This window comes from Chiloscyllium punctatum, chromosome 47 (genome assembly GCF_047496795.1).
Source record: "Chiloscyllium punctatum isolate Juve2018m chromosome 47, sChiPun1.3, whole genome shotgun sequence".
Taxonomy (NCBI): Eukaryota; Metazoa; Chordata; class Chondrichthyes; order Orectolobiformes; family Hemiscylliidae; genus Chiloscyllium; species Chiloscyllium punctatum.
This window is the reverse complement of record NC_092785.1, coordinates 42,599,996-42,624,995: the sequence shown is the minus strand read 5'-3', so window position 1 is coordinate 42,624,995 and position 25,000 is coordinate 42,599,996. Positions and strand designations below refer to the sequence as shown.

Sequence of the window (25,000 nt, the reverse complement as noted above, 5' to 3'; positions counted from 1 at the left end):
GCAAGGAACTGGTATAGGGAGAGGGAGAGGAAGAGAGAGAGAAAGAGAGGAAATGGTATAGAGAGAGGGAGAGGGAGAGAGAGAGAGAGAGAGAGGAACTGGTAGAGAGAGAGGGAGAGGGATAGAGAGAGGAATTGGCATAGAGAGAGGGCAGGAGAGAGAGAGAGGAAATGGTATAGAGAGGGGGGGTGAGAGAGAGAGAGATAGAGGGAGAGAGAGAGAGAGAGAGGAACTGGTACAGAGACAAGGATAGAGAGAGAGGAACTGGTTTTGAGAGAGGGTGAGAGAGAGGAACTGGTATAGAGAGCGGGAGAGAGAGAGAGAGAGAGGGAAAAACTGGGATAGAGAGAAGCAGAGAGAGAGAGAGAGGAACTGGGATAGAGAGAGGAGGAGGAGAGAGAGAGAGAGGAACTGGTTTTGAGAGCGGGAGAGAGAGAGAGAGGGAAAAACTGGGATAGAGAGAAGCAGAGAGAGAGAGAGAGGAACTGGTACAGAGAGAGGGAGAGAGAGAGAGAGCGAGGAACTTTTACAGAGAGAGGGGGAGAGAGAGAGAGAGGGAGGAACTGGTATAGGGAGATGGAGAGAGAGAGAGAGAGAGAGAGAGGAAATGGTCTAGAGAGAGGGAGAGGGAGAGAGAGAGAGAGGAAATGGTATATGGAGAGAGAGAGAGAGAGAGGGAGAGAGAGAGGGAGGACCTGGTATAGAGAGAGGGAGTGAGAGAGAGAGGAAATGGTATAGGGAGAGAGAGAGAGAGAGGAGCTGGTAAAGAGGGAGAGAGAGAGAGGGAGAAAGAGAGGAACAGGTATAGAGGGAGAGCGAGAGGAACTGATATAGAGAGAGGGAGAGGGAGAGAGAGAGAGAGGAACTGGTTCATAGAGAGAGAGAGGGAGAGAGAGAGGAACAGGTATAGAGAGAGGGAGAGAGACAGGAACTGGTACAGAGAGAGGGAGAGAGAGAGAGGAAATGGTATAGAGAGAGGGAGAGAGAGAGAGAGAGAGAGAGAGGAACTGGTAAAGAGACAGGGAGAGAAAGAGAGAGAGAAACTGGGATAGAGAGAGGGAGAGAGAGAGAGAGAGAGGAACTACTATAGAGAGAGGGAGAGAGGAACTGGTATAGAGAGAGGAAGAGGGAGAGAGACTGGTAGAGAGAACAGGAGAGGGGGAGAGAGAGGAAATGGTATAGAGAGAGAGAGAGAGAAACTGGTAGAGAGAGAGAGGAACTGGGATAGAGAGAGGGAGAGAGAGGGAGAGGAACAGGTATAGAGAGAGGGAGAGGGAGAGAGGAACAGGTATAGAGAGAGAGAGAGAGAGAGAGAGAGGGAGAGAGAGAGAGAGGAGCTGGTATAGAGAGAGGGAGAGAGAGAGACTGGTAGAGAGAGCAGGAGAGGGAGAGAGAGAGGAGCTGGTATAGAGAGAGGGAGAGTGAGAGAGACTGGTAGAGAGAGCAGGAGAGGGAGAGAGAGAGAGACGAACTGGTATAGGGAGAGGTGGAGGGAGAGAGAGAGAGAGAGAGAGAGGAACTGGTATAGAGAGAGGGAGAGAGAGAGAGAGAGAGAGGATCTGGTATAGAGAGAGGGAGGGAGAGAGAGAGAGGAACTCGTATAGAGAGAGGGAGAGAGTGAGAGAGAGAAACTGGGATAGAGAGAGAGAGAGAGAGAGGAACTGGTATAGAGAGAGGGAGAGAGAGAGAGAGAGGAACTGGTATAGAGAGAGGGAGAGATAGAGAGAGGGAGGAATAGAGAGAGAGAAACTGGGATAGAGAGCCAGAGAGCAAGGAACTGGTATAGAGAGAGGGAGAGAGAGAGAGGAACTTGTGTAGGGAGAAAGAGAGAGAGAGAGAGAGAGAGAGGAACTGGTATAGCGAGAGGGAGAGAGAGAGGGAGGAAATGGTATAGAGAGAGGGAGAGAGAGAGAGGAACTTGTGTAGGGAGAAAGAGAGAGAGAGAGAGAGAGAGGAACTGGTATATAGAGAGGGAGAGAATGAGAGAGGAACTGGTACAGAGAGAGGGAGAGAGAGAGAGAGGAACTGGTATAGAGAGAGGGAGAGGGAGAGAGACAGAGAGACAGAGAGAGGGAGGAACTGGTATAGACAGAGGGAGAGTGAGAGAGAGAGACAGCGAGGAACTGGTGTAGAGAGAGGGAGAGGGAGAGAGAGAGAAACTGGTAGAGAGAGAGGGAAAGGGAGAGTGAGAGAGAGAGAGAGAGAGAGGAACTAGTATAGAGAGAGTGAGGGAGAGAGGAACTGGTGGAGAGAGAGGGAGAGAGAGAGAGACAGAGGAACTGGTATAGGGAGAGGGAGAGAAAGAGAGAGAGAGAGAGGAACCTGGATAGAGAGAGTGAGAGAGAGAGAGAGGAACTGGTATAGAGAGAAGGAGAGAGAAAGAGGGAGAGGAACTGGTAGAGAGAGAGGGAGAGAGAGAGAGGAACTGGTATAGAGAGCGAGAGAGAGAGAGAGAGAGAGGGACTGGTGTAGAGCGAGCGAGAGAGAGAGAGAGAGAGGAACTGGTACAGAGAGAGAGAGAGGGATAGGGGGAGAGAGAGGAACTGGTATAGTGAGAGGGAGAGAGAGAGAGGGACTGGTGTAGAGCGAGAGAGAGAGAGAGAGGAACTGGTACAGAGAGAGAGAGAGGGAGAGGGAGTGAGAGAGAGAGGAACTGGTATAGTGAGAGGGAGAGAGAGAGAGAGAGAGAGGGAGGAACTAGTACAGAGAGAGAGAGAGAGGGAGAGGGAGAGAGAGAAACTGGTATAGAGAGAGAGAGAGAGGGAGAGAGAGAGAGAGAGAGAGAGGGAGGAACTGGTACAGAGAGAGAGAGAGGAACTGGTACAGAGAGATAGAGGGAGAGGGAGAGAGAGAAACTGGTATAGAGAGAGAGAGAGAGGGAGAGAGAGAGAGAGAGGGAGGAGAGAGAGGATCTGGTATAGAGAGAGAGAGAGAGAGAGAGAGGGGAGAGAGAGGAACTGGTACACAGAGAAGAAGGGAGAGAGAGAGAGAGAGAGAGAGGAACGGCTATAGAGCGAGGGGGAGAGAGAGAAAGAGAGGGAGAGAGAGGGAGGAACTGGTATCGAGAGAGGGAGAGGGAGAGAGAGAGAGAGGAACTGGTATAGAGAGAGGGAGAGGGAGAGAGAGAGAAACTGGTAGAGAGAGAGGAAAAGGGAGACAGAGAGGGAGGAACTGGTATGGAGAGAGGGAGAGGGAGAGAGAGAGGAACTGGTACAGAGACAGGGAGAGAGAGAGAGAGGAACTGGGATAGAGAGAGGGTGAGAGAGAGAGGAACTGGAATAGAGAGAGGGAGAGAGAGAGAGAGAGGAGATGGTATGGAGGAACAGAGAGAGGGAGAGGAACTGGGATGGAGAGAGGGAGAGAGAGAGAGAGTGAGGAACAGGTACAGAGAGAGGGAGAGAGAGGAACTGGTATAGGGAGAGGGAGAGAGAGAGGGAGGAACTGGTATAGAGAGGAACTGGGATAGAGAGAAAGAGAGAGAGAGGAACTGGTACAGAGAGAGAGAGAGAGAGAAGAACTGGTACAGAGAGAGTAGGAGAGAGAGAGAGAGGAACTGGTATAGAGAGATGGAGAGAGTGAGAGGGGAACTGGTACAGAGAGAGGGAGAGGGAGAGAGACAGAGAGAGGGAGAGAGAGGGAGGAACTGGTATAGAGAGAGGGAGAGGGAGAGAGAGAGACAGCGAGGAACTGGTGTAGAGGGAGGGAGAGAGAGAGAGAGGAACTGGTATAGAGAGAGGGAGAGGGAGAGAGAGAGGAACTGGTAGAGAGAGAGGGAAAGGGAGAGTGAGAGGGAGGAACTGGTATGGAGAGAGGGAGAGGGAGAGAGAGAGGACCTGGTACAGAGACAGGGAGAGAGAGAGAGAGAGAGAGAGAGGGAGAGAGAGAGAGAGAGAGAGGAACTGGTATAGGGAGTGGGAGAGAAAGAGAGAGAGAGAGAGAGAGAGAGGAACCTGGATAGAGAGAGGGAGAGTGTGAGAGACTGGTAGAGAGAGCAGGAGAGGGAGAAAGAGAGAGAGATGAACTGGTATAGGGAGAGGTGGAGGGAGAGAGAGAGAGAGAGAGGAACTGGTATAGAGAGAGGGAGAGGGAGAGAGAGGGGGGAACTGGTATAGAGAGAGGGAGAGTGTGAGAGACTGGTAGAGAGAGCAGGAGAGGGAGAGAGAGAGAGAGACGAACTGGTATAGGGAGAGGTGGAGGGAGAGAGAGAGAGAGAGGAACTGGTATAGAGAGAGGGAGAGAGAGAGAGAGGAACTGGTATAGAGAGAGGGAGAGAGTGAGAGAGAGAAACTGGGATAGAGAGAGAGAGAGAGGAACTGGTATAGAGAGAGGGAGAGAGATAGAGAGAGGAACTGGTATAGGGAGAGGGAGAGGGAGAGAGAGGGGGGAACTGGTATAGAGAGAGGGAGAGTGTGAGAGACTGGTAGAGAGAGCAGGAGAGGGAGAGAGAGAGAGAGACGAACTGGTATAGGGAGAGGTGGAGGGAGAGAGAGAGAGAGAGAGAGGAACTGGTATAGAGAGAGGGAGAGAGAGAGAGAGGAACTGGTATAGAGAGAGGGAGAGAGAGTGAGAGAGAGAGGAACCGGTATAGAGAGAGGAAGAGAAAGAGAGAGAGAGGAACTGGTATAGAGAGAGGGAGGAATAGAGAGAGAGAAACTGGGATAGAGAGCCAGAGAGCGAGGAACTGGTATAGAGAGAGGGAGAGAGAGAGAGAGGAACTTGTGTAGGGAGAAAGAGAGAGAGAGACAGAGAGACAGAGAGAGGAACTGGTAGAGAGAGAGGGAGAGGGAGAGAGACAGAGAGAGGGAGAGAGAGGGAGGAACTGGTACAGAGAGAGGGAGAGGGAGAGAGAGAGAGAGGAACTGGTATAGAGAGAGGGAGAGGGAGAGAGAGAGAAACTGGTAGACAGAGAGGGAAAGGGAGAGTGAGAGGGAGGAACTGGTATGGAGAGAGGGAGAGGGAGAGAGAGAGGACCTGGTACAGAGACAGGGAGAGAGAGAGAGAGAGAGGAACTAGTAAAGAGAGAGGGAGAGAAAGAGAGAGAGAGAGAGAGAGAGAGGAACCTGGATAGAGAGAGGGAGAGAGAAAGAGAGAGGAACTGGTATAGAGAGAGAGAGAGAGAGAGAGAGAGGGGAACTGGTATAGAGAGAGGGAGAGAGAGACTGGTAGAGAGAGCAGGAGAGGGAGAGAGAGAGAGGAACTGGTATAGGGAGAGGTGGAGGGAGAGAGAGAGAGAGCGAGGAACTGGGATAGAGAGAGGAAGAGAGAGACAGAAGGAGGAGCTGGTATAGGTAGAGAGAGAGAGGAATAGAGAGAGGAACGGGTACAGAGAGAGAGAGGGACACAGAGGAACTGGTATGGAGAGAGAGAGAGAGAGAGGAACTGGGATAAAGAGAGGGAGAGAGAGAGAGCAACTGGGATAAAGAGAGGGAGAGAGAGAGAGGAACTGGGATAAAGAGAGGGAGAGAGAGATAGAGAGAGAGAGGAACTGATATGGAGAGAGGGAGAGGGAGAGAGAGAGAAACTGTTATAGAGAGGGAGAGAGAGAGAGGAACAGGTAGAGAGAGAGAGAGATGGAGGGAGAGAGGAACTGGAATGGAGAGAGAGAGAGGAGCTGGTATAGAGAGAGGGAGAGAGAGGGAGAGGAACTGGTATAGACAGAGAGAGAGAGAGAGAAAGAGGGACTGGTACAGAGAGAGAGATAGAGAGCGAGAGGCCTGACAGAGCTCTCGATGCCTCGTGAGTGAGCTGGGGTGTGAGCTGACTCGGGACACACTGTTCCTCGCACATTCAACATTTCAGGAAAGGAAAGCAAGCAACTTGGTGTAATTTGCAAAAGGGTGAAGTGTGAGCTGGGTGTGGAATGGGCTGCTTGTAAATGTGGTGGAGGCAGGTTTGGGTCAGGAGACCGTGTAGAGGGAGCTGTACTGTGTATTAACCCCGTGCGCTCCCTGTCCTGGGAGGGTTTGATAGGGGACAGTGTAGAGGAAGCTTTACTCTGTATCTAACCCCGTGCTGTCCCTGTCCTGTGAGTGTTTGATGGGGCACAGTGTAGAGGGAGCTTTACTCTGTATCTAACCCCGTGCTGTCACTGCGCTGGGAGTGTTTGATGGGGGACAGTGTAGAGGGAGCTTTACTCTGTATCTAACCCCGTGCTGTCCCTGTCCTGGGAATGTTTGATGGGGATCAGTGTAGAGGGAGCTTTACTCTGTATCTAACCCCGTGCTGTCTCTGACCTGGGAGTGTTTGATGGGGGACAGTGTAGAGGGAGCTTTACTCTGTATCTAACCCCGTGCTGTCCCTCTCCTGGGAGTGTTTGATGGGGATCAGTGTAGAGGGAGCTTTACTCTGTATCTAACCCCGTGCTGTCCTTGTCCTGGGAGTGTTTGATGGAGGACAGTGTATAGGGAGCTTTACTCTGTATCTAACCCCGTGCTGTCCCTGTCCTGGGAATGTTTGATGGGGGACAGTGTAGAGGAAGCTTTACTCTGTATCTAACCCCGTGCTGTCCCTGTCCTGGGAGTGTTTGATCGGGGACAGTGTAGAGAGAGCTTTACTCTGTTCTAACCCGTGCTGTCCCTGTCCTGGGAGTGTTTGATGGGGGATAGTGTAGAGGGAGATTTACTCTGTATCTAACCCCATGCTGTCCCTGTCCTGGGAGTGTTTGATGGGGGACGGTGTAGAGGGAGCTTTACTCTGTATCTAACCCCGTGCTGTCCCTGTCCTGGGAGTGTTTGGTGGGGGACAGTGTAGAGGCAGCTTTACTCTGTATCTAACCCCGTGCTGTCCCTGTCCTGGGAGTGTTTAATGGGGACAGTGTAGAGGGAGCTTTACTCTGTATCTATCCCCGTGCTGTCCCTGTCCTGGGAGTGTTAAATGGGGGAGGACAGTGTAGAGAGAGCTTTACTCTGTATCTAACCCCGTGCTGTCCCTGTCCTGGGAGTGTGTGTTGGGGGACAGTGTAGAGAGAGCTTTACTCTGTATCTAACCCGTGCTGTCCCTGTCCCTGGGAGTGTTTGATGGGGGGACAGTGTAGAGGGAGCTTTACTCTGTATCTAACACCGTGCTCTCCCTGTGCTGGGAGTGAGTGATGGGGACAGTGTAGAAGGAGCTTTACTCTGTATCTAACCCCGTGCTGTTCCTGTCCTGGGAGTGTTTGATGGGGGGGCACTGTAGAGTAAGCTTTACTCTGTATCTCTCCCCGTGCGAGTGAGAGAGTGAGAGTGAGCCAGGCTGTGGGTGAGTGAGTGTGTGAGTGAGTCAGGCTGAGTGTGAATGAGTGAGAGTGAGTCAGGCTGGGTGTGAGTGAGGGTGTGAGTGAGTCAGGCTGGGGGTGACTCAGAGTGAGTCAGGCTGGGGGTGAGTGAGGGTGAGAGTGAGAGAGGCTGGGGGTGAGTGAGGGTGAGAGTGAGAGAGGCTGGGGGTGAGTGAGTGAGAGTGAGCCGGTCTGGGGGTGAGTGAGGGTGAGAGTGAGCCAGGCTGGGGGTGAGTGAGGGTGAGAGTGAGCCAGGCTGGGGGTGAGTGAGGGTGAGAGTGAGCCAGTCTGTGGGTGAGTGAGGGTGAGAGTGAGCCGGTCTGGGGGTGAGTGAGGGTGTGAGTGAGTCAGGCTGGGGGTGAGTGAGGGTGAGAGTGAGCCAGGCTGGGGGTGAGTGAGGGTGTGAGTGAGTCAGGCTGGGGGTGAGTGAGGGTGTGAGTGAGTCAGGCTGGGGGTGAGTGAGGGTGAGAGTGAGCCAGGCTGGGGGTGAGTGAGGGTGTGAGTGAGTCAGGCTGGGGGTGAGTGAGGGTGTGAGTGAGACAGGCTGGGGGTGAGTGAGGGTGTGAGTGAGACAGGCTGGGTGTGAGTGAGTGAGAGTGAGTCAGGCTGGGGGTGAGTGAGGGTGAGAGTGAGCCGGTCTGGGGGTGAGTGAGGGTGTGAGTGAGTCAGGCTGGGGGTGAGTGAGGGTGTGAGTGAGTCAGGCTGGGGGTGAGTGAGGGTGTGAGTGAGACAGGCTGGGGGTGAGTGAGGGTGAGAGTGAGAGAGGCTGGGGGTGAGTGAGGGTGAGAGTGAGAGAGGCTGGGGGTGAGTGAGGGTGAGAGTGAGAGAGGCTGGGGGTGAGTGAGGGTGTGAGTGAGTCAGGCTGGGGGTGAGTGAGGGTGTGAGTGAGCCAGGCTGGGTGTGAATGAGGGTGTGTGTGAGTCAGGCTGGGGGTGAGTGAGGGTGTGAGTGAGACAGGCTGGGGGTGAGTGAGGGTGAGAGTGAGTCAGGCGGGGGGTGAGTGAGGGCGAGAGTGAGCCAGGCTAGGGGTGAGTGAGGGTGAGAGTGAGTCAGGCGGGGGGTGAGTGAGGGTGAGAGTGAGTCAGGCGGGGGGTGAGTGAGGGTGTGAGTGAGACAGGCTGGGGGTGAGTGAGGGTGAGAGTGAGACAGGCTGGGGGTGAGTGAGGGTGAGAGTGAGACAGGCTGGGGGTGAGTGAGGGTGAGAGTGAGTCAGGCGGGGGGTGAGTGAGGGCGAGAGTGAGCCAGGCTAGGGGTGAGTGAGGGTGAGAGTGAGTCAGGCGGGGGGTGAGTGAGGGTGTGAGTGAGCCAGGCTGGGTGTGAGTGAGTGAGAGTGAGTCAGGCTGGGGGTGAGTGAGGGTGAGAGTGAGCCAGGCTGGGTGTGAGTGAGGGTGAGAGTGAGCCGGTCTGAGGGTGAGTGAGGGTGAGAGTGAGCCAGTCTGGTGGTGAGTGAGGGTGAGAGTGAGCCGGTCTGGGGGTGAGTGAGGGTGTGAGTGAGCCAGGCTGGGTGTGAATGAGTGAGAGAGTGAGCCGGTCTGAGGGTGAGTGAGGGTGAGAGTGAGCCGGTCTGAGGGTGAGTGAGGGTGAGAGTGAGCCGGTCTGAGGGTGAGTGAGGGTGAGAGTGAGCCGGTCTGGGGGTGAGTGAGGGTGAGAGTGAGACAGGCTGGGGGTGAGTGAGGGTGAGAGTGAGCCGGTCTGAGGGTGAGTGAGGGTGAGAGTGAGCCGGTCTGGGGGTGAGTGAGGGTGAGAGTGAGACAGGCTGGGGGTGAGTGAGGGTGAGAGTGAGCCAGGCTGGGGGTGAGTGAGGGTGAGAGTGAGCCGGACTGGGGGTGTGAGTGAGTCAGGCTGGGTGTGAATGAGTGTGTGAGTGAGTCAGGCTGGGGGTGAGTGAGGGTGTGAGTGAGACAGGCTGGGGGTGAGTGAGGGTGTGAGTGAGTCAGGCTGGGGGTGAGTGAGGGTGAGAGTGAGCCAGGCTGGTGGTGAGTGAGGGTGTGAGTGAACCAGTCTGGTGGTGAGTGAGGGTGTGAGTGAGCCAGGCTGGGTGTGAGTGAGGGTGAGAGTGAGCCAGGCTGGGTGTGAGTGAGGGTGAGAGTGAGCCAGGCTGGGTGTGAGTGAGGGTGTGAGTGAGACAGGCTGGGGGTGAGTGAGGGTGAGAGTGAGCCAGGCTGAGTGTGAGTGAGTGAGAGTGAGTCAGGCTGGGGGTGAGTGAGGGTGAGAGTGAGCCAGGCTGGGTGTGAGTGAGGGTGAGAGTGAGCCAGGCTGGGTGTGAGTGAGGGTGTGAGTGAGACAGGCTGGGGGTGAGTGAGGGTGAGAGTGAGCCAGGTTGAGTGTGAGTGAGTGAGAGTGAGTCAGGCTGGGGGTGAGTGAGGGTGAGAGTGAGCCAGGCTGGGTGTGAGTGAGGGTGAGAGTGAGCCAGGCTGGGTGTGAGTGAGGGTGAGAGTGAGCCAGGCTGGGTGTGAGTGAGGGTGAGAGTGAGCCAGGCTGGGTGTGAGTGAGGGTGAGAGTGAGCCAGGCTGGGTGTGAGTGAGGGTGAGAGTGAGCCAGGTTGAGTGTGAGTGAGTGAGAGTGAGCCAGGCTGGGTGTGAGTGAGGGTGTGAGTGAGACAGGCTGGGGGTGAGTGAGGGTGAGAGTGAGCCAGGCTGAGTGTGAGTGAGTGAGAGTGAGTCAGGCTGGTGGTGAGTGAGGGTGTGAGTGAGCCAGGCTGGGTGTGAGTGAGTCAGGCTGGGGGTGAGTGAGGGTGAGAGTGAGCCAGGCTGGGTGTGAGTGAGGGTGTGAGTGAGACAGGCTGGGGGTGAGTGAGGGTGAGAGTGAGCCAGGCTGAGTGTGAGTGAGTGAGAGTGAGTCAGGCTGGTGGTGAGTGAGGGTGTGAGTGAGCCAGGCTGGGTGTGAGTGAGACAGGCTGGGGTGAGTGAGGGTGAGAGTGAGCCAGGCTGGGTGTGAGTGAGGGTGTGAGTGAGACAGGCTGGGGGTGAGTGAGGGTGAGAGTGAGCCAGGCTGAGTGTGAGTGAGTGAGAGTGAGTCAGGCTCGGGGTGAGTGAGGGTGAGAGTGAGCCGGTCTGGGGGTGAGTGAGGGTGAGAGTGAGCCAGGCTGGGTGTGAGTGAGGGTGTGAGTGAGCCAGGCTGGGGGTGTGAGTGAGTCAGGCTGGGTGTGAATGAGTGTGTGAGTGTGTCAGGCTGGGGGTGAGTGAGGGTGAGAGTGAGCCAGGCTGGGGGTGAGTGAGGGTGAGAGTGAGTCAGGCTGGGGGTGAGTGAGGGTGAGAGTGAGTCAGGCTGGGTGTGAGTGAGGGTGAGAGTGAGCCAGTCTGGGGGTGTGAGTGAGTCAGGCTGGGTGTGAATGAGGGTGTGAGTGTGTCAGGCTGGGGGTGAGTGATGGTGTGAGTGAATCAGGCTGGGGGTGAGTGATGGTGTGAGTGAATCAGGCTGGGGGTGAGTGAGGGTGAGAGTGAGCCAGGCTGGGGGTGAGTGATGGTGTGAGTGAATCAGGCTGGGGGTGAGTGATGGTGTGAGTGAGCCAGGCTGAGTGTGAGTGAGGGTGTGAGTGAATCAGGCTGGGGGTGAGTGATGGTGTGAGTGAATCAGGCTGGGGGTGAGTGAGGGTGTGAGTGAGCCAGGCTGTGGGTGAGTGAGGGTGTGAGTGAATCAGGCTGGGGGTGAGTGAGGGTGAGAGTGAGACAGGCTGGGGGTGAGTGAGGGTGAGAGTGAGCCAGGCTGGGAGTGAGTGAGGGTGAGAGTGAGCCAGGCTGGGGGTGAGTGAGGGTGAGAGTGAGCCAGGCTGGGGGTGAGTGAGGGTGAGAGTGAGTCAGGCTGGGGGTGTGAATGAGTGTGTGAGTGAGCCAGGCTGGGTGTGAATGAGGGTGTGTGTGAGTGAGTCAGGCTGGGGGTGAGTGAGGACGAGAGTGAGTCAGGCTGGGGGTGAGTGAGGGTGTGAGTGAGTCAGGCTGGGGGTGAGTGAGGACGAGAGTGAGTCAGGCTGGGGGTGAGTGAGGGTGAGAGTGAGCCAGGCTGGGGGTGAGTGAGGGTGAGAGTGAGTCAGGCTGGGGGTGAGTGAGGGTGAGAGTGAGCCAGGCTGGGGGTGAGTGAGGGTGAGAGTGAGCCAGGCTGGGGGAGAGTGAGGGTGTTCGGGTTTTCGGGAGAAACGGGGTGCGTTCCCGATGTGTTGAATTCACCTCTCGATCTGAACGACTGGTGTGTAGGACACCCAGCAATGACATCTCAGAGCCCGCTCCATGGGCACACGTCGCTCATGCCCTGGGATATTGGCATCTAACAGATTCCATTCAGCCTCCCAATACAAGGCACGAGGGAAACGAATGAACGGCTAAAGAAATGAATTCCCCAGGAATGTGACAGAGTGTGCCCTGGGAGATTCAAAGATGTTGCCACAGAACACAGGACAGTAACCTTGCTGGGATCATTCTATTCCGAAAACACAAATCCCAGAGGAAACCTGTTAATGTAACACATCTATTTTAAACAAAATAAAGATATAACCAACTCACTGAAGCCCAGTTCACTTAACTCCTGCTACTGGGAAAATGTGAGAGCGTTGCTGATCAGAAACAGTCAATCTGGCTTCGTAAAGAGGGATTCACCGCCTGACAAGTTTATAATAACGTTGTGAGGAGTTAGGAAGCAGAATGACTGGAGGGAAAGAAATGGATGTAATATATTTTGAGTTTTAGAGGCATTTAGAGTCATAGAGTTGTACAGCACGGAAACAGACCCTTCGGTCCAACCCGTCCATGCTGACCCAGATATCCCAACCCAATCTAGTCCCACCTGCCAGCACCCGGCCCATATCCCCCCAAACCCTTCCTATCCATATACCCATCCAAATGCCTCTTAAATGCTGTAATTGTACCAGCCCCCACCACATCCTCTGGCAGCTCATTCCATACACGTACCACCCTCTGGGTGAAAACAATTGCCCCTTAGGTCTCTTTTAAATCTTTCCCGCTCACCCTAAACCAGTGGCCCTCTAGTTCTGGAACCCTCCCCACCCCCAACCCAGTGTATTTACCCTATCCATGCCTCTCATGATTGGGAATATTGATGAGATCCTGGCGATATCTTGGGGGACAGTCCGTATCACAGTACAGGAGGTGTTGGATGTATTCGAATGTGCAAAGGTGGATAAATCTCCTGGTCCTGACCGGATATATCCAACAACACTGCAAGAGGTGAGAGAAGAAATTGCGGGGGCCCTGGCTGGTAATTTCGCATTGTGTTTAGCCGTGGGTGAGATTCCGGAAGACTGGAGGGTAGCCGATTGTGCCATCCTTCAAGGAGAGCTGCGTAGACAAGCCTGGGAACTATAGACCAGTAAGCCGAACCTCTGTTGCGGGACAAGTCACTGAAGAAGGTTCTGATGGAATAAGATATCCATGTGTTTGGAAAGACAGGGTTTGATTGGGAATAGTCAGCATGGCTTTGTGTGTGGGAGATCGTGTCTCACAAACACGTCAGACTTCTTTGATGTCGTGACCAGGAAGGGTTGACGAGGGCAGGGTGGTAGATGTAGTCTATATGGATTTCAGAAAGGTCTTTGATATGTTTCCACATGGTAAGCTGCTCTGGAAGGTTAGACCGTATGGAATCCATAGGGTGCTGGCAAATTGGATAAACGATTGGCTTGATGGTAGGAAGCAGAGGGTAATGGTGGAAGGATGTCTATCGGACTGGAGGCCTGTGACGAGTGGAGTGTCTCTGGGGTCGGTGCTGGACCCATTGCTGTTTGTTATCGACAGCAATGATTTGGATGAGAATGTACAAGGTACGATTAGTAAGTTTGTAGGTGACACTAAAATAGCCGTTATCATGGACAGTGAGGACGGTTGTCAGAAACTGCAGCAGGACCTTGATCAGGTGGGGACCTGGGCCGAGAAATGGCAAAATGGAGATTCATGTCGATGAGTGTGAGGTGCTGCATTTTGGGACGTCAAGTCAAGGCAGGAGTTCCATGGTGAATGGTAGAGCATTAAGGAGTTTAGTGAAACAGAGGGACATTGCAGTTCAACTGCACGGCTCTCTGAAAGTGGAGTCCCAGGTAGACAGGGCAGTGAAGGAGGCTTTTGGCACATTGGCCTTCATCAGTCAGGGCATTGAATAAAGAAGTTGGGAAGTTATATTGTAGTAATACAGGATGTTGGTGAGGCCACACTTGGAGTATTGTGTTCAGTTTGGGTCACCTTGCTGTAGGAAAGATGTTATTAAACTGGAAAGAGTGTGTAAGAAATTTACAAGGATGTGGACGGGACTGAAGGGACTGAATTATTGGGAGAGGTTGGACAAGCCAGGACTATTTTCTTCAGAGCTTAGGAGACTGAGGGGGTACATTATAGAGCTATAAGATCATGAGAGGCCTGGATAGGGTGAATGTACTCAGTCGGGAAGCAAGGACTAGAGGGCATCAGTTTAAGGTTAGAAGGGAAGGAATAAAAGGGAACTTGAGGGGTAATGTTTTTACACAGAGGGTGGGATGGATATGGAATAAGCTACCAATGGAAATGTAACAACATTTAAAAGGCATTTGGACAAATGCATAGATAGGAAAGGATTCGAAGGATATGGGTGAAGTGCAGGGAAATGGGGTTGGTGTGAATGGACATTGTGGTCAGCATGGAGTAGTTTGGGCTGAAGAGCCTGTCTCTCTGCTGTTGGACTCAGACCCAATGAGTCTATGACAAACCTCCAATGCTCCAGGGAAAAGACTTTGCCTATTTACCCTATCCATGCCCCTCATGATTTTATAAACCTCTATAAGGTCACCCCTCAGCCTCCGACGCTCCAGGGAAAACAGCCCCAGCCTGTTCAGCCTCTCCCTGTAGCTCAAACCCTCCAACCCTGACAACATCCTTGTAAATCTTTTCTGAACCCTTTCAAGTTTCACAACATCTTTCCGATAGGAAGGAGACCAGAATTGCACGCAATATTCCAACAGTGGCCTAACCAATGTCCTGTACAGCCGCAACATGACCTCCCAACTCCTGTACTCAATACTCTGACCAATAAAGGAAAGCATACCAAATGCCTTCTTCACTATCCTATCTACCTGGGACTCCACTTTCAAGGAGCTATGAACCTGCACTCCAAGGTCTCTTTGTTCAGCAACACTCCCTAGGACCTTACCGTTAGGTGTATAAGTCCTGCTAAGATTTGCTTTCCCAAAATGCAGCACCTCACATTTATCTGAATTAAACTCCATCTGCCACTTCTCAGCCCATTGGCCCATCTGGTGAAGATCACATTTGTTAAATCAGACTACTTTACGCGATCTCCCATGGTGTCGGGGGGGGGCGGTGATACGGACAGAGGATTGGCTGACCAATAGAAAACAGAGAGTTGGGGATAAGGGGAACACTCTCAGGATGGCGACCAGACACAAGTGGAGCACCACTCGGGATCAGCGCCAGGGCCGTGATTATTTCCAAGATATTTTCATAACTTTGATGAGGAAAGTAAACGGCCAAGTATGTGGACGATATCAGGGTAGGTGGCAGATAAATGATAAGGTCTACACAAAGAGACGACAGAGGGATCTAGCCAGGTTAAGCGAGTGTGAAAAAGCTTGTCAGATGTGACATAATGCAGAAGATGACAGGTTATAGAACATCGAACGTTCCAGCGCAGCACAGGCCCTTCGGCCCTCGATGTTGCGCCGACCCGTGCTACCAATCCTGAAGCCCATCTAACCCCCACTATTCCCTTCCCATCCTTGTGTCCATCCAATGCCCATTTAAATACCCTGAGAGTTGGCGAGTCCACTACTGTTGCAGGCAGTGTGTTCCACGTCCCTCCTACTCTCTGAGTAAAGACACTACCTCTGACATCTGTCCTGTATCTATCACCCCCTCAATTTAAAGCTATGTCCCCTTGTGCTAGCCATCACCATCTGGGAGAATAGGCTCTCCCTGTCCACCCTGTCTAACCCTCTGATTATCTTATATGTCTCGATTAAGTCACCGCTCAACCTTCTTCTCTCTAACGAGAACAGCCTCAAGTCCCTCAGCCTTTCCTCGTAAGACCTTCCCTCCAGACCAGGCAACGTCCCGGTAAATCTCCTCTGCACCCTTTCCCAAGCTTCCACATCCTTCCTATAATGCGGTGACCGGAACTGCACGCAACACTCCAAGTGCGGCCGCGCCAGAGTTTTGTACAGCCGCAGTATGAATTTGTTCTGCACTTTGGCAGGAAGGGTAGAGGAGGTGAATATTATTTAAATGGTGAAAGACTGCAGAAAGCTACAGCACAGAGGGATTGGAGAGTCCCGACGTACAAATAACTAAAAGCTGGCTCCCAGCGAGGAACATGGAAGGTGGGGGGAGTATAAAAATGGGGAGGTTTTGCTCAGACATGTACAGGGGAAGGATCAGAGCGCGGGCTGGAACCCCATGACCAGTTTTGTTGGGGGGGGGGGAGGGGGGGAGGGCCCGTATCTGAGGGCAGACCCAAGGGAAGGTTGACTCGGCCGATCCCGGGGGATGGAGGGACTGGCTGAGGCAGGGGGGAGGAGGTCAGGCCCCGTACTCACAGGAGTTCAGACGAATGGCAGGCGTCCTGATTGAAACGTGTGAGGTGGGTGGGTGGGGGGGGGGTTGGGACTGGACAGGGGGGAGATGGGGAGAGGTTGTTTCCCCCTGGTGTGTGTGTGGGGGGGGGGGGGGGGGGGGGAAACGGGGGGTGGGGAAGAGTCTAACATCCAGAGGGGAATCATCTCAGAATAAGGGGTCACCCATCGGAGACAGAGATGGGGAGGGATTCCTCCTCTCTCCAAGGCATGGTATATCCAATTAAAAGTTGGGCCCTGGGTCGTGTTGGAGAACAGAGGGAGCTTGGGGTTCCGGGACATCATTCTGTGAAGTTTGTGTCACATGAAGACAGGGCGGGGGTTAAGAAGGCATTTAGCACGCTTGCCTTCATTGCTCAGTCCTTGGAGTACAGGAGTTGGGACGTCATGTTGGGGTTGTACAGGACATTGGTGAGGCCTCGTCTGGAGAACTGTGCCCAATTCTGGTCGCCCTGTTACAGGAAGGAGATTATTAACCCAGAGAGGGTTCAGAAGGGATTTACCAGGACGTTGCTGGGGATGGAGGGTTTGAGCTACAGGGAGAGGCTGAACAGGCTGGGGCTGTTTTCCCTGGAGCGTCGGAGGCTGAGGGGTGACCTTATAGAGGTTTATAAAATCATGAGGGACATGGATAGGGAAAATAGGCAAAGTCTTTCCCCTGGGGTGGGTGAGTCCAGAACTAGAGGGGCATAGGTTTAGGGTGAGAGGGGAAAGATATAAAAGAGACCCAAGGGGCAACTTTTTCACCCAGAGGGTGGTACGTGTATGGAATGAGCTGCCAGAGGATGTGGTGGAGGCTGGTACAATTACAGCATTTAAGAGGCATCTGGATGGGTATATGAATAGGAAGGGTTTGGGGGGATATGGGCCGGGTGCTGGCAGGTGGGACTAGATTGGGTTGGGATATCTGGGTCGGCATGGACGGGTTGGACCGAAGGGTCTGTTTCCGCGCTGTAGGACTCAGGTCAACGGGGAGGGTGTTCGGGAACTGACAGAGTAAGGCACGTGTCGCTTCTGACTCTAATCGGAGCGGGATTAGAGCGGCGCTGGAAAAGCACAGCAGGTCAGGCAGCGTCCGAGGAGCCGGAGGGCCGACGTTTCAGGCCGGAGCCTGCTCGGAGCGGTCAGAGTGAGATCCTGCCCTCATAACGGGTGAGGAATTGGACGTCGGGCTCTGCCCTCCTGTGGGCAGTTCATGTCTGGAAAGAGGGTGAAGCGAGTGAGGGGATGTGATGGCCTAGTGCTATTATATAAAGACCATTAACCCAGAAGCTCAAATGGGGACCCATGTTCAAATCCCGGCCAAGATACAGGTTGGGGTCTGATACTTTTTCAAAAAAAGGTCGGTAAAGCATGTTCCGATGACTGCAAATCCACTGTCGCTTGTTGGGAAGGTGCCATCTTGTTCTCCAATGGCCTTCTGGGAAGGGGGCTGCCATCTTAACCTGGCCTGGGCCTACACGTGACTCCAAGCCCCGTGGTTGACTCTCAACTGCCCTCTGAAATGGCTGACTGTGTAAAGGGGCAATGAGGGACTGGCAAGAGGTGCCAGCCCAGCCAGCAATGCCCAGGTCCCACAAGTCAATCCCGGGAGGTGAAGCAGGCTGGGGTGGGGGAAGTCAAAGGATCGGGCAACACAGAGGGCACGCGGTGTTAATGGTGGGGGAGGGAGGGGGGTGGTGTGAGGGTTGGCAGGGAGACTGGAGGAGCAGGGGCGTTGACGGGAGGTGGGTACAGGAGCGGGGGGGGGAGGACGATCAGGGTAGAGATGGTGGCACTTAAGGTGGGGCGAGGTCTTTGACCAACTGGGGCAAGGGGCATTCGCGCTGACCCTGGTGGGGGGCAGGCTGGCACGGCACAGGGTTTCCTCGCTTCTCCCGGAGGGTTTGAGCTGGCCCCTGGCTCCACCCCGCCCCGGCTCTGAGCAGCTTTTAGTCTCCAGGGCAACATCGCCCACTCCTCACTCCCTCCGAGGAAGAGGGGTGTCTCGCTGAGGGGAGTAGAGTGTGGGGAGGGGGCGCTATTTCACTGATACAGAGTAAAGCTCCCTCTACACTGTCCCCCCATCAAACACTCTCAGGACAGGGACAGCACGGGGTTAGATACAGAGTAAAGCTCCCTCTACACTGTCCCCCATCAAACACACCCAGGACAGGGACAGCACGGGGTTAGATACAGAGTAAAGCTCCCTCTACACTGTCCCCCCATCAAACACTCCCAGGGACAGGGACAGCTCGGGGTTAGATACAGAGTAAAGCTCCCTCTACACTGTCCCCCATCAAACACTCCCAGGACAGGGACAGCATGGGGTTAGATACAGAGTAAAGCTCCCTCTACACTGTCCCCCATCAAACACTCCCAGGGACAGGAACAGCACGGGGTTAGATACAGAGTAAAGCTCCCTCTACACTGTCCCCGATCAAACACTCCCAGGACAGGGACAGCACGGGGTTAGATACAGAGTAAAGCTCCCTCTACACTGTCCCCCCATCAAACACTCCCAGGGACAGGGACAGCTCGGGGTTAGATACAGAGTAAAGCTCCCTCTACACTGTCCCCCATCAAACACTCCCAGGACAGGGACAGCACGGGGTTAGATACAGAGTAAAGCTCCCTCTACACTGTCCCCCCATCAAACACTCCCAGGGACAGGGACAGCTCGGGGTTAGATACAGAGTAAAGCTCCCTCTACACTGTCCCCCATCAAACACTCCCAGGACAGGGACAGCACGGGGTTAGATACAGAGTAAAGCTCCCTCTACACTGTCCCCCATCAAACACACCCAGGACAGGGACAGCACGTGGTTAGATACAGAGTAAAGCTCCCTCTACACTGTCCCCCATCAAACACTCCCAGGACAGGGATAGCACGGTGTTAGATACAGAGTAAAGCTCCCTCTACACTGTCCCCCATCAAACACTCCCAGGACAGGGACAGCACGGGGTTAGATACAGAGTAAAGCTCCCTCTACACTGTCCCCCATCAAACACTCCCAGGACAGGGACAGCACGGGGTTAGATACAGAGTAAAGCTCCTTCTCCAATTTCCCCATCAAACACTCCCAGGACAGGGACAGCACGGGGTTAGATACAGAGTAAAGCTCTCTCTACACTGTCCCACATCAAACACTCCCAGGACAGGGACAGCATTGAACTAGATACTGAGTAAAACTCTCTCTACATTGTTCCCCGATCAAACATTACCAGAAAAGAGACACCACGGGGTTAGATACAGAGTAAAGCTCCCTCTACACTGTCCCCCATCAAACACTCCCAGGACAGGGACAGCACGGGGTTAGATACAGAGTAAAGCTCCCTCTACACTGTCCCCCATCAAACACTCCCAGGACAGGGACAGCACGGTGTTAGATACAGAGTAAAGCTCCCTCTACACTGTCCCACATCAAACACTCCCAGGACAGGGACAGCATTGAACTAGATACTGAGTAAAACTCTCTCTACATTGTTCCCCGATCAAACATTACCAGAAAAGAGACACCACGGGGTTAGATACAGAGTAAAGCTCCCTCTACACTGTCCCCCATCAAACACTCCCAGGACAGGGACAGCACGGGGTTAGATACAGAGTAAAGCTTCCTCTACACTGTCCCCCATCAAACACTCCCAGGACAGGGACACCACGGGGTTAGATACAGAGTAAAGCTCCCTCTACACTGTCCCCCATCAAACACTCCCAGGGACAGGGACAGCACGGTGTTAGATACAGAGTAAAGCTCCCTCTATACTGTCCCCATCAAACAATCCCAGGACAGGGACAGCACGGGGTTAGATACAGAGTAAAGCTCTCTCTACACTGTCCCCCATCAAACACTCCCAGGACAGGGACAGCACGGGGTTAGATACAGAGTAAAGCTCCTTCTCTAATTTCCCCATCAAACACTCCCAGGACAGGGACAGCACGGGGTTAGATACAGAGTAAAGCTCCCTCTACACTGTCCCCCATCAAACACTCCCAGGGACAGGGACAGCACGGGGTTAGATACAGAGTAAAGCTCTCTCTACACTGTCCCACATCAAACACTCCCAGGACAGGGACAGCATTGAACTAGATACTGAGTAAAACTCTCTCTACATTGTTCCCCGATCAAACATTACCAGAAAAGAGACACCACGGGGTTAGATACAGAGTAAAGCTCCCTCTACACTGTCCCCCATCAAACAGTCCCAGGGACAGGGACAGCACGGTGTTAGATACAGAGTAAAGCTCCCTCTACACTGTCCCCCATCAAACACTCCCAGGACAGGGACAGCACGGGGTTAGATACAGAGTAAAGCTCCCTCTACACTGTCCCCCATCAAACACTCCCAGGACAGGGACAGCACGGGGTTAGATACAGAGTAAAGCTCCTTCTCCAATTTCCCCATCAAACACTCCCAGGACAGGGACAGCACGGGGTTAGATACAGAGTAAAGCTCCCTCTACACTGTCCCCCATCAAACACTCCCAGGACAGGGACAGCACGGGGTTAGATACAGAGTAAAGCTCCCTCTACACTGACCCCCATCAAACACTCCCAGGGACAGGGACAGCACGGGGTTAGATACAGAGTAAAGCTCCCTCTACACTGTCCCCCATCAAACACTCCCAGGACAGGGTCAGCACGGGGTTAGATACAGAGTAAAGCTCCCTCTACACTGTCCCCCATCAAACACTCCCAGGACAGGGACAGCACGGGGTTAGATACAGAGTAAAGCTCCCTCTACACTGACCCCCATCAAACACTCCCAGGGACAGGGACAGCACGGGGTTAGATACAGAGTAAAGCTCTCTCTACACTGTCCCACATCAAACACTCCCAGGACAGGGACAGCATTGAACTAGATACTGAGTAAAACTCTCTCTACATTGTTCCCCGATCAAACATTACCAGAAAAGAGACACCACGGGGTTAGATACAGAGTAAAGCTCCCTCTACACTGTCCCCCATCAAACACTCCCAGGGACAGGGACAGCACGGTGTTAGATACAGAGTAAAGCTCCCTCTACACTGTCCCCCATCAAACACTCCCAGGGACAGGGACAGCACGGGGTTAGATACAGAGTAAAGCTCTCTCTACACTGTCCCACATCAAACACTCCCAGGACAGGGACAGCATTGAACTAGATACTGAGTAAAACTCTCTCTACATTGTTCCCCGATCAAACATTACCAGAAAAGAGACACCACGGGGTTAGATACAGAGTAAAGCTTCCTCTACACTGTCCCCCATCAAACACTCCCAGGGACAGGGACAGCACGGTGTTAGATACAGAGTAAAGCTCCCTCTACACTGTCCCCATCAAACACTCCCAGGACAGGGACAGCACGGGGTTAGATACAGAGTAAAGCTCCCTCTACACTGTCCCCCATCAAACACTCCCAGGACAGGGACAGCACGGTGTTAGATACAGAGTAAAGCGCCCTCTACACTGTCCCCCATCAAACACTCCCAGGACAGGGACAGCACGGGGTTAGATAGAGAGTAAAGCTCTCTCTACACTGTCCCCCATCAAACACTCCCAGAACAGGGACAGTACAGGAGCGAGAATATCATGTGAAATCCACTGTTTCCCCCCGTCTGTCTGCGTTTGGATTCTGTGGTGGTGGGCGGGGGGGGAAGAAGAGGATGAACACGCCTGGAATTGATGGAGGCGATGCTCTCCCAGAATGCCGTGCGGTTGTGCCAGTGCCCTATTGGCTGTGCAGTGACTGTGCAGATTGGTGTGAGTGTGGATGTGTGGGGCTGGAAGCCATTTGCAGAGCAATAAGGCTGGAGCCAGCCCTGGTCCCTGGGCGGTGAGGATTTCCCTGCAGCCAGGGGGTGCAGAGGCCTGAGCTGGGGGAGATTTGTTCGCAGCCTGCTCCCGTGCTGTGGTGCAGGACAGACAGAGAGAGCTTCATAGAGGAAGCAGGCAGACACTGCAGAGCTGCATTGGGCAGGCCTGAAGCTAACAAAGGAAGCTTGGAGCCTGCAGTCTCCTGGGAGGTTAGTGCCAGCGTCTCACTGAGCTACACACACCAGGCATTCCACACCCCCACCTCCCTCTGTCTCTGCGAGATCTCCTGCCCTTCACTTTGCTCTCACACACTGCTATGTTCTCTCTCTCTCAGCCCCTTTTGTATTGTCCCTTTTTCTGGTTGCACGTTCTGTCTGTCTCCTTTGCACACATTCTCTGCTCTGCACTTTCTCTCTCTGCGCTGTGTCTCTCTCTCTCTCTCTGCGCTGTGTCTCTCTCTCTCTCTCTCTCTCTCTCTCTCTGCGCTGTGTCTCTCTCTCTCTCTCTCTCTGCGCTGTGTCTCTCTCTCTCTCTCTGCGCTGTGTCTCTCTCTGCGCTGTGTCTCTCTCTCTCTCTGCGCTGTGTCTCTCTCTCTCTCTGCGCTGTGTCTCTCTCTCTCTCTCTGCGCTGTGTCTCTCTCTCTCTGCGCTGTGTCTCTCTCTCTCTCTGCGCTGTGTCTCTCTCTCTCTCTGCGCTGTGTCTCTCTCTCTCTCTGCGCTGTGTCTCTCTCTCTCTCTGCGCTGTCTCTCTCTCTCTCTCTGCGCTGTCTCTCTCTCTCTGCGCTGTGTCTCTCTCTCTCTGCGCTGTGTCTCTCTCTCTCTCTCTCTCTCTGCGCTGTGTCTCTCTCTCTCTCTGCGCTGTGTCTCTCTCTCTCTCTGCGCTGTGTCTCTCTCTCTCTCTGCGCTGTGTGTCTCTCTCTCTCTCTGCGCTGTCTCTCTCTCTCTCTCTCTGCGCTGTCTCTCTCTCTCTCTGCGCTGTCTCTCTCTCTCTCTGCGCTGTCTCTCTCTCTCTCTCTGCGCTGTCTCTCTCTCTCTCTCTCTCTGCGCTGTCTCTCTCTCTCTCTCTGCGCTGTGTCTCTCTCTCTCTCTCTCTCTCTGCGCTGTCTCTCTCTCTCTCTCTCTCTGCGCTGTCTATCTCTCTCTCTCTCTCTCTCTCTCTGCGCTGTGTCTCTCTCTGCGCTGTGTGACTCTTTCTCTCTCTCTGCGCTGTCTCTCTCTCTCTCTCTCTCTCTCTGAGCTGTGTCTCTCTCTCTCTCTCTCTCTCTCTCTCTCTCTCTGTGCTGTGTCTCTCTCTCTCTCTCTCTGCGCTGTGTCTCTCTCTCTCTGCGCTGTGTCTCTCTCTCTCTCTCTCTGCGCTGTGTCTCTCTCTCTCTGCGCTGTGTCTCTCTCTCTCTCTGCGCTGTGTCTCTCTCTCTCTGCGCTGTCTCTCTCTCTCTCTGCGCTGTGTCTCTCTCTGCGCTGTCTCTCTCTCTCTCTGCGCTGTCTCTCTCTCTCTCTGCGCTGTCTCTCTCTCTCTCTCTCTCTCTCTCTGCGCTGTCTCTCTCTCTCTCTCTCTCTGCGCTGTCTCTCTCTCTCTCTCTCTCTGCGCTGTCTCTCTCTCTCTCTCTCTGCGCTGTCTCTCTCTCTCTCTCTCTGCGCTGTCTCTCTCTCTCTCTCTCTGCGCTGTGTCTCTCTCTCTCTCTCTCTCTCTCTCTGCGCTGTGTCTCTCTCTCTCTCTCTCTCTCTCTCTCTGCGCTGTGTCTCTCTCTCTCTCTCTCTCTCTGCGCTGTCTCTCTCTCTCTCTCTCTCTGCGCTGTCTCTCTCTCTCTGAGCTGTGTCTCTCTCTCTCTCTCTCTCTCTCTCTCTGCGCTGTGTCTCTCTCTCTCTCTCTGCGCTGTGTCTCTCTCTCTCTCTCTCTCTCTCTCTCTCTCTGCGCTGTGTCTCTCTCTCTCTCTCTCTCTCTCTGCGCTGTCTCTCTCTCTCTCTCTCTCTCTGCGCTGTCTCTCTCTCTCTCTCTCTCTGCGCTGTCTCTCTCTCTCTCTCTCTCTGCGCTGTCTCTCTCTCTCTCTCTCTGCGCTGTCTCTCTCTCTCTCTCTCTCTGCGCTGTGTCTCTCTCTCTCTCTGCGCTGTGTCTCTCTCTCTCTCTCTCTCTCTCTCTCTCTCTGCGCTGTCTCTCTCTCTCTCTCTCTCTCTCTCTGCGCTGTCTATCTCTCTCTCTCTCTCTGCGCTGTGTCTCTCTCTGCGCTGTGTGACTCTTTCTCTCTCTCTGCGCTGTCTCTCTCTCTCTGAGCTGTGTCTCTCTCTCTCTCTCTCTCTCTCTATCTCTGCGCTGTGTCTCTCTCTCTCTCTCTGCGCTGTGTCTCTCTCTCTTTCTGCGCTGTGTCTCTCTCTCTCTCTGCGCTGTCTCTCTCTCTCTCTGCGCTGTCTCTCTCTCTCTCTGCGCTGTCTCTCTCTCTCTCTGCGCTGTCTCTCTCTCTCTCTGCGCTGTCTCTCTCTCTCTCTGCGCTGTCTCTCTCTCTCTCTCTCTCTCTGCGCTGTCTCTCTCTCTCTCTCTCTCTGCGCTGTCTCTCTCTCTCTCTCTCTCTGCGCTGTCTCTCTCTCTCTCTCTCTCTCTGCGCTGTCTCTCTCTCTCTCTCTCTCTGCGCTGTCTCTCTCTCTCTCTCTCTGCGCTCTGTCTCTCTCTCTCTCTCTCTGCGCTGTGTCTCTCTCTCTCTCTGCGCTGTCTCTCTCTCTCTGCGCTGTGTCTCTCTCTCTCTCTCTCTCTCTGCGCTGTGTCTCTCTCTCTCTCTGCGCTGTGTCTCTCTCTCTCTCTGCGCTGTGTCTCTCTCTCTCTCTGCGCTGTCTCTCTCTCTCTCTCTCTCTCTCTCTGCGCTGTGTGACTCTTTCTCTCTCTCTGCGCTGTGTCTCTCTCTCTCTCTCTGCGCTGTGTCTCTCTCTCTCTCTCTCTCTCTCTGCGCTGTGTCTCTCTCTCTCTGCGCTGTCTCTCTCTCTCTGCGCTGTCTCTCTCTCTGCGCTGTGTGACTCTTTCTCTCTCTCTGCGCTGTGTCTCTCTCTCTCTCTCTCTCTCTCTCTCTCTGCGCTGTGTCTCTCTCTCTCTCTCTCTCTCTGCGCTGTGTCTCTCTCTCTCTCTCTCTGCGCTGTGTCTCTCTCTCTCTCTCTCTCTCTGCGCTGTGTCTCTCTCTCTCTCTCTCTCTCTGCGCTGTGTCTCTCTCTCTCTCTCTCTCTCTGCGCTGTGTCTCTCTCTCTCTCTCTCTCTGCGCTGTGTCTCTCTCTCTCTCTCTCTCTCTCTGCGCTGTGTCTCTCTCTCTCTCTCTCTCTCTCTGCGCTGTGTCTCTCTCTCTCTCTCTCTCTGCGCTGTGTGTGTGTGTCTCTCTCTCTCTGTGCTGTGTCTCTCTCTCTCTCTCTGCGCTGTGTGACTCTTTCTCTCT

The 25,000-nt window shown here is 53.9% G+C and overlaps 2 protein-coding genes across 2 annotated transcripts in view; both read left to right on the top strand.

The window, feature by feature from the left end:
- The window catches only part of LOC140468686 (T-cell surface glycoprotein CD3 zeta chain-like), a 684,153-nt gene that overhangs the window by 234,246 nt on the left and 424,907 nt on the right, over positions 1-25,000 (top strand). The window lies entirely within an intron of this gene.
- Positions 21,527-25,000, top strand: part of LOC140468612 (uncharacterized) — a 1,157,363-nt gene continuing 1,153,889 nt past the window's right edge. Inside the window, exon 1 of the mRNA XM_072564711.1 lies at positions 21,527-21,803. The gene's annotated coding sequence lies outside the window, so the exon portion shown is untranslated. The remainder of the gene's footprint in view (positions 21,804-25,000) is intronic.